The following is a 9669-nucleotide window of genomic DNA, read 5'->3' as shown; positions in this document are numbered from 1 at the left end:
TGGCTGACTGCAGTGGCGCCAGTGAACCAGCGGGGGCGCTGCACCACTGCTGGGTTTATCAAATACTGCACATGCAAAAGAGAAACATGGAAGTATTTATGTTTCTGAACTTTGTTATCAGTTCCTGCAACACAAAAGTAAATATTTGTTAATGTCACTCATCTGAGACAAAATTCCTTCTCCTTTCCAACCTCGTCCTGTCTACCATAGTCTGGTCCGGAATTACTGGGTTTTCCCCTTTCTATTCTTTTTCTCTCCTCTGGAAGCCCCTGCACATCATTTGCAGGAAAAATTACATTGTGCTTCCTTTGATAGGAATCCTCTATTGGAAATATCTCTCTCTCTCTCTCTCTCTCTCTCTCTCTCTCTCTCTCTCTCTCTCTCTCTCTCTCTCTCTCTCTCTCTCTCTCTCTCTCTCTCTCTCTCTCTCTCTCTCCAGCTTTTTTTGTTTTTCCACATGCTATCATCATCTAGCCTTTGGCGTGGATTAAGATGTATGGTCGGCATTGGATCTGGAAGTTCTAGGTATTTCATGGGATAAATAGAAGGAACTATTTCTGGATATTTTATATGGGTCTTAACAGAAATTATTTTTGTTTTATTTTTGTGGTTTTTTCTATACTATAATCGAGATAAAACTAAAAGTCTAACAGTTTCTTTGCTTGCATTTTGTTTAGTGCAATCTTTTGGTGTACAACATAACTGGCCTGTTGTTGTGAATGTTTTGTGAATACTGCTTTCAGCAAAGATCTTGCTGTTGCCGATGTGAAATGTGTACAACTTCTTTAACATTTCCATATATATATATATATATATATACATATGTATATATATATATATATAATGAACTTATATAACACAAGCAGTATTTTTAGATATGTGGAAAAAGGTTTGGAATAATTAAGCTACATCTTTATACGTGCACACACTTTCATAAAGGTGTAGCCTAATTATTCCAAACCTTTTTCCACATATCTTAAAATACTGCTCGTGTTCATTTAATCTGTGTGTTAATCAGTTTGTTTATTTTCCCATCTAAATCCAAATCCATTATTTCCTACAACACACACACACACACACAGCACACACACACACACACACACACACACACACACACACACACACACACACAAAAATAAAATGGGAAAAAAGTCTTAATGCTGAACTAATTTCCAAAATCTAGAACTCTGTACAATTATGTTTGGAAAGGTTTCTACATTTGTTCAAATAAAACCCTCAAACAAAATGTTACATACTAATATACTAGTGATTCAGCAGAAGGGGAACACATAGCCACATCTTCATCTAAAAACATATATTTAAAAGGATTTTCCCCAACCTCTCATTTAATATCTGTCTGTGTGAAATAAAACCCACACATTCAAACGGGGTAAAACGCTGTCAACACCGTCAACAACGTGACAAAACACTAAGTAAAAATGGCGGCGGTATTTGTCAGGGCGTGAAGCCACCAAGAGCACAAGTTGGAAGACCCCCCCCCTTCACCGTAACGTGGCAGGGTCTATATCCAGCCAGAGAGGCAGGAGTATAAAGTGGACCCTACCAGCGGGGGGTGTATTTAGGGGGGTGTTGGCGTGCGCCCCGGCAGAGGATCGACCGTGGCGTGCGCGTGTTGGCGGCTTTGTTTGAGTCGGGTAATTGAAAGTGTTTTAAACTATAACTGCCACCGCAGGCCTTGTTTAACTGTCGAGCTGTCAGTCAAGGGAGAGAGTGAGAGAGAGAGAGGGAGAGAGAGATACAGCGAGAGAGAGAGAGAGAGAGGGAGAGAGAGAGAGGGAGCCTTGCTCGCCCGTCAAGTTCCGTCAGTCACTGGAAACGAGAAGTGTCGGCTTAATGGATTTCTCCACGCCATTCTGTCTGAGAGAGAGGGAGGGGGAGAGAGGGAGGGAGAGAGGGAGGGAGAGAGAGACACATACAGATGGGGAGAGAGAGAATCAATGCCTTGTCATGTGTGAGTGTGAACCATCAAACGACCAGCTGGATTAGAACTGTATCCGTGTGTGCAGGCATGCACGTGTGTGTGTGTTTGTGTGTGTGTGTGTGTGGGTTTGAGACGCTGTATGTGCGTGTGAGAGGTACCTGAAATAGACAGACGTTCCCCACCTGTCCCTTGAGCTTTTGTTGGCCTTTCACGTAAGAGGGGTCGTGTCCTGCTTACGGAAAAGAAATAAAGTCAGTGTTTGCCGCGTTCTCTCCGCAGGGGGGCCGGCGAGTGTCCTCACGCTGGCTGTATTTGTGCTATATCCTTTGTTTTTGCTGTTCCACACCATGCACGTCACAAAGAAAGGCTTCACAGCAGAACAAGGCCACCCTGTGACCGCTTAAAGGCCAGGTCATCAGTAGATGTTATACTGTGATATTTGTGTAGGTACACTTATGGTTGTCGTATGGATAGGGGGGGAAGTGTGTCAGAAATGCCCACGATTGGTTGCTTTTCTCCGGAGGGACTTGCGTTACTGCAGTCGTTGAGGAGCAGGTGTAGATACTGAAGAGTTCTACACCACTGAAACTGCTTTATCCTTCCCCCCAACACGAATGGCTAAAGTTGGTTTGGTAAAGTGAGATGTTATTTAGGGAGATGCTACTGGGCTTGAGAAGGGCTTTTGTTGCTAGTGGATTGATTGTGAAGTGAATAAAAGAAAGCTGGCCCTGTGCATTTTGAGAAGGAGAATTCTGTGCCGGCTGAAGCTGAAGCAAAAGGAAAGCTTCGGGAAGCTTTTGTTTTGTTAAATGTGTTCTGGTGTTTCCTGGATCACATCGGAGGTCCGTTGGCACTGTTCAGCCGCATCTGTTGAGCACAATACTTGTGAGCAGGAGAAGAACAGTATCGCCAAATTGGAATTGTCTTTTTAAGGTTTCACAATCTTTCATCCAGCGAAAAAAAGTCCCACACAATTTGTCTTCTGTTCAGTTTTCACCGCCCCCCCCCCCCCCCCAAAAAAAAGAAACCATAGCAACGAGCGACTGTAACCTGAGATGTATAAATATAAACACAGCATATCCAGCGGCTATTCCAGCTATAGCGCACACGCCCTTCCTCCTCCAACAGTTATATTTATTTGATGGCTTCCAGCGTCAGTTACATAAAATGGCCACCGTGGCACGTACCTTCCACCCCCTCCCCCAAACCCCTCCTTCGTCTCCACGCCACCTCCTGTGATTTACAGCCAGGACGGCGTCTCGCGCGTCTCCTCCACCCGATCCCCCAACCAGGCCCCCCCCCCCCAGCAGCTTTTATCTGCTCCGAAGGGATGGCCCCGTCCACCGCGGCGGCCAAGAGCTAACGCGAGGCAGAGGGATATGTCGGCACTGAGCTAAACCAGACCTCCCCCCTGAAAGGGAATCAAATCATTCCACCATGTCCACAGCCAGAAAAGTGGTAATTACTTGTAATTGGAACTTTTTGAAATCTCTCTCTTTTCTCTCGCTCGTTTCTTCTTTTTCTTGTCTTTCTTCTTTCTTTCTCTTCTCTTCTTTCTCGTTCTTTCCTTCTGCTGGTCCAGCTTAGTTCTTTCTCGCCTCTCTTTCGACGCTCTTTATCCAAATTGGATGATTTCCTCTTCGTCGGCTGGAGAGGGTTGGAGACGCCTCGGGAGCCCCGATGTGTTATTGTTGTTGTGTTGCTCACACGCACGCACACATACATATAAGCACAGGCGCGCGCGCACACACACACACACACACACACACACACACACACACACACACACACACACACACACACACACACACACACACACACACACACACACACACACACACACACACACACACACACACGATGCTCCTCGCGGCTTTGATGTTTTTTTAACGGGTAATTTTATCTGTGAGTTTGGCCTATACCATGCTACTCCGAAGAGTGGTCTGTTTGGTGTGTGTGTGTGTGTGTGTGTGTGTGCGCGTCCGTATGTGTGTAATGGATTCCTTTTAAAGCACTTGTTTTTTGGTGGATACCAAAGTCATATTATCTTGTAGTCATTTCTATTGTTTTAATTTTATTAGCCTGCGATTTGTAGTTCGAACTCACAACAGCTGTACACCAGTAAGGCCTTCTTTACATCCATTAACACCTTTTTAAATCCCAGTATAATCCTGATTTAGACCTGTAATTAGCTCTGTTTATCCAATATTCAAATGACTTCCAATAGATCAAATTGTGTACAAGCGGCCTCATGATTATTCAAATGCCTTCAGTTCCCTGATGTTGGTGTGTTATGAATGTGTGGAAACCACATTACAATTAAACCTAATGTGACAAGAAAAGGTAAACATAAAAGACTGAAACATAGCAAAAATACTGATATGTTAATGTACACTGGCCGCATGAGATTAAAAAAAAAAAAAACGGTGTGAAAGATGCACAAATACAGACAAGGAAAGCAATAAATGAAAGAAATTCATGTAACATCATGCCGGGGGGGCCTTTGTCCACATTGTCCGAGCAAATCACCCAGCACAAGACTCAGATAGGCCTGGTTGTGTTCTCGCACGGGATTGGCTGGTGGTGCTGTGAGTCACAGTCACATCTACCTCAAACACACACACAGTAAACATGACAACATGACAATGTGACGAGCACACATGAATATTAACATTATAATTCATCTATTTTAGGATATAACTTAATGGATTGATTTATTTTGTGTGTGTGTAAAAATGTATAGTCAGATTATTTTTCTTTATTTTTTAAATGACAAACCACGACCTGAGCAACCATACATTTTATTTTTGTTATTATTATTACATTCATGAATTTAGTCAGGCATGTCCGAGCCTTTTAAAAAAGATACACCATTCAACGTTTTAACAGATTCGAGCAAAAAAAGACCGCGATTAGATTTGCTTTCCCTGGTCGGTATTCGGTGTCCAAGAAATCCTGACATTGCGCAGACGTTTTTCATCACATCTCTGGGACGCAAACCATCCTCCTTCCTGGGCATATTCCAACACTTTCCACCCAGGCCTTACTTCCAGGAGCCCATCCCAAGCAAACCACTTCTCCACCACCTCCCAGTTAAAAGATCAACACCGCTGAGAGCTCAAAGGCTTAGAGAATACTGAGCGTTAGTCATCGCGTTAAAAGCTCAATATTGTCGCACGTGGTTCTGTTAGCTAAACGCGTGAAGTGCAAATTCACAGTCCCCACTTTAAAAGGCCGAGCGTAGGGTGTGATTACGCAGACCTCACGGCGGTGCTCTGTTCGCCTCGCATCCCACCGGCGGAGACATCAAAGGGGGGAGTTTGGCAGGAGATGGGTGGTGGTGGTGGAGGTGGTAGTGGTGGTGCTAGTAGGGTGTGTGTGTGTGTGTGTGTGTGCGTGGGGGTCCTATGGCAGGAACAACACAGGATGAACCGCTATTATTACAAGGCCACTGCTGATTTTGGACTATTATGGAGAAAACTCTGAGGGGGTGTTTTAATGCTAATGACCCTGTCAGGAACACACACACACACACACACACACACACACACACACACACACACACACACACACACACACACACACACACACACACACACACACACACACACACACACACACACACACTTTACATTAATGAATGCTACACACATGCGTCCATACAGTCCCTTTTTTTAATTTCAAAGGGCGCCACATTGCCTATGCAAATTAGGAGTGGTAAAAAAATAGAAAAGGCTTTGATGCTAAAACAGAGGAAGTCACTGGCTTCTAAAAACCCTGATAATGTCTGCTTGCACCGTGTGACCCCCACCACCACCACCACGTCAACCAATGCGTCAACCCCTACAATGCACTTACTCATTCATTCACTCACTCACTCACTCACATACACTCATACGTTCATGCAAACATACATTCATACATACACAGACAAACAAACGTGACTGGAAGTGAGACGGACTGGGGCGCTCAGGCTGAGGCGGGGGAGGGGGGAGGGAGAGGAGGGAGGGAGGAGGGGGGAGGGGGGAGGCAGGGGGAGAGGAGGGGGGGAGAGGAGGGGAGGCAGGGGGAGGGGGGGGAGGCAGGGGAGAGGAGGGGAGAGGAGAGGAGGGGATAGGAGGGGAGGCAGGGGGAGGGGGGGAGAGGAGGGGAGAGGGAGGGGGGGGGGGGGGATGCGTGACGTGGTCCAAATCTCTTGTGACAGAAGCCACGGCTGTCGAGGTGTGTCTTCTGACACGGTGTGATGGGGGACACCCTCACACATTACCGTCCACTGCCCCCCCCCCCCCCCCCCCCCCCCCCCCAACACACACAAACACACACACACACACACACACACACACACAGTGAACACTCGCCTGCCATCTGCGAATGCGTTTGGATATTGTGCATGTCTGTCAATGTGTGTGTGTGTGTGTGTGTGTTTGTATGTCGTGTGTTTGTGTCTGTGTGTATGTCTGTGAATCTGTGTGTGTGTCTGGGTATGTGTGTGTATGTTTGTATGTCATGTGTTTTGAGTGTGCCTGGTTTTGTGTGTGTGTAAATGCGCGTACGCCTCTGTGAGTGTGTTTGTGTGTGTTTGTGTTTGTGTCAGTGTGTGTGTGTTTGTGTGGGGGGGGTGGGCACATCTGGCCGTCTTCACTGCAGTGAGCAGTCATTTCTTCCAGTCTAATTAGCACACATGTAGATCCAGTGTTACCGTGGCGCCCGTCCAGAGACAAGCAACTGCGACGTGGCAACCGTTCACTCTGTGTGTGTGTGTGTGTGTGTGTGTGTGTGTGTGTGTGTGTGTGTGTGTAGATCTACAAGCAACGTTGTAGAGGACATGTGTTGACAATGTAAGCGGGGGTGTCCACACACACACACACACACACACACACACCATGTTGACCCATGATGTGTATGTGTCTCTATGCATGTGTGTGTGGGGTCTCACATGCATGCAGAAAAAAGGCACGCTCCTGCAAGACCCCCACCCCGCTGCCAGTGTGTGTTACACTCAGCCCCCACGCTCGTCTGTTGGGTGTCCTCACCTCCACTGCTCACCAGCTATACCCTCACACCACACTCCTACACATACACACACTCCTCCCCGCATCCCACAATGATAGGTTCCTGAGCAGGACCGCCCCGGGTACCGATCTGTTTTGTGTCTCTAAGTTTCCGTCGCGGGGCGGGGTTGTCGAGGGGTCGACACCCAGCGGTGCGGTTGTGCGTTCGAAACCCCCGGTGTAGCGCTTCCTTTGAGCAAGGCGCCCCCAGCCCTAAAAGGCTTAGTTATGGTTCCACGTCGACCCAACGCAAGGGGGTTTACGGACCCTTTACGGCCTTTTGCGGATGCACCTTGCGTCCACCACAAGGGCCTGACGTGCGCCTCCCAAGAATTGTGACCTTGCGTCAAGGCGACGCAGCAGCGAGGGCTGTGATTGGTCCACTCACTAAAACCCGACACAGAACCAAAACAGGTTCACGACTGCGTCGAAGCGTCTGCGTGCCGTTGCGCTGTGTGGACGTGGAACCATAACTGAGCCTTCACCTGCTCCTCAGCGACTACGTATCTCAGCTCACTATGAGACGTTTGATAGAGACGGAGACAGAGGCTGAATCTGCTGCATGACTCAACGGTACAAAACAGTAAAAACACGACGTGTTCAAAAGCGATGACCGATGCACAACACTGCGTCTCCGTTGTGTTCGATGTTCATAGGGGGGGGGGGGCTCTATGCTGCTATCCCAGCCCCCCCCCCCCCCCACGTGTGTTTTCTTTCCCCAGTTGCAGTCAGTTTAGGACACAACTCGGCGCGGGGAGTGTGTGCGTGTTGTGTTGCTCCGAGAGCCCGCGCTTCACACCTGATGCGAGCAGACACACGCTTCCTGTTTGGCAGGTTGCCGTCGGCGAGGCAGGAACACACAGAGGGACGGGGAGGGGGGACGGGTGTGTGTGTGTGTGTGTGTGTGTGTGTGTGTGTGTGTGTGTGTGGGGGGGGGGGGGGTTTGGGGGGGCTTGAAAGGGTCTAACGTCAGGAAGGAGTGAGCAGACGTGAATAAATAACACAGAGGGGCTGCACCGTTCGCCCCAATATGGCCGACAACCTTGGCTTGCTGCCCGACTGTTGAGTCTGTCTCCCTCTCCCTCTCTCTCTGCCTGTCTGTCTGTATGTCTCTCTCTCTCTCTCTCTCCCCCTTTTTTAATATCTATCTCTCTCTTTCTTTCGCTCTCGCTGATATTTTGGCCCAAGCTTTTTATTGGCATGGAAAACATACGTTGCCAAGGCACCACAAATAAGACGTAGCATACGATACGAAATATATGCAGTGAGAATGAAGTCCTCTCTGTCATTGGCGGGTACGTTTGTTTACCGAGGCTGACCTTGAACCACCAGGACAGAAGCACAGAGCAGGATGCTGCTGAACACACCTGGCACATGTTGGGAGGGATTCCTCTAATATCGCTCTGACAAGCTATGAGTGTGTGTGTGTGTGTGTGTGTGTGTGTGTGTGTGTGTGTGTGTGAGCATGTGTATGTGCGTGTGACACTGTGTGTTTGTGTGTGTGTGTGTGTGTTTGAGATACACAGAGAAAGACACACAAGAGTAACACATGCATTGAGAATTTGAACGCACACATAGTTTCAGCAAAAGCTCATGGAAAACGGATGACTAATCTCAAGTTTTGTCACCAAAATGTTTCGTTAGGTTCTATCATTAAATCTTACTAAATTACTGAGTAATTCCATTATATTCAGGTTCCCTTATTCAAACTCAGTATTGCACAGTTGTAGCCATGTATGTATGTATGTATGTATGTATAATTATATACATATATATTAAGGGCTAAGGTTAACCCTAATGAATATGAATGTGTTCATTCATATTCTCTGTTACAATTAGTAATGGCCTCCGTTAGTATTCAAGGGGTAGCGGGGGTCCGTGTAGCAGAGTTTATAGAAGAGATAGTGTACACACACAAGGCAGACATAAGGTGGAACGCAACTCAGATGCAGTGGCTCGTGTGTGTGTGTGTGTGTGTGTGTGTGTGATGTGTGTTTGTGTGTGTGTGTGTGCGTGTGTGCAACCCCCCCAAGTATTACATACACACATATTATCTGTCTTTGGGTGTGTGTGTGTCTGTATATGATGTGTGTGGCTGTGTGTGAATGCCTGTCTATATGTTTGTGTGTGTCTCTACATGTGTGTGTATATGTCTGGGTGCCTTTACATATATGTGCGTGTGTGTGTGTGGAGCGTGCAGACCCCTTTTGAAGTGATTCGGCGATGAGGGGAAGTTAATTACGTCCTATTATGCAGGCCGGGTGTGCGACCACGCACCAGTTAAAGCCTGCATGTTTTTTTCCCTTTAATTAACTAGAAAGCCCAGTGCCCAGCCTGTCAGTGGAAGCTGCAAGAAGAGCATTTCGGGGGGTGGAGACCCAGGGGGTGGGGTGGGGGTAGATTGGAGGGCGCTAGGACTAGCCACATGTTAATAGCGAGGTGTTAGCATCTTATGCCAGGCGTTACTGCCAGACACTCAGTAGTTTCAGTTTGGTGTCGGTGTTGGTGGGGTGGGGGGGGTGTTTAAAGGGGAAGGCTCCAGAGGGAAACTTGCGATGTCTTTGACTGTATTAGCGGCTGAGTTCTGGCACCACCGGGCAGACGGCAGCACTGGTCGAAAGTTGAGGAAGTTAACTTCTTTATTTATTTATTTTTTCACTGCTGCTTGAAAGCATT

The sequence above is a fragment of the Pollachius pollachius genome, assembly GCF_949987615.1.
Source record: "Pollachius pollachius genome assembly, chromosome: 13".
Classification (NCBI taxonomy): Eukaryota; Metazoa; Chordata; class Actinopteri; order Gadiformes; family Gadidae; genus Pollachius; species Pollachius pollachius.
Note: the sequence above shows the minus strand (reverse complement) of the source record.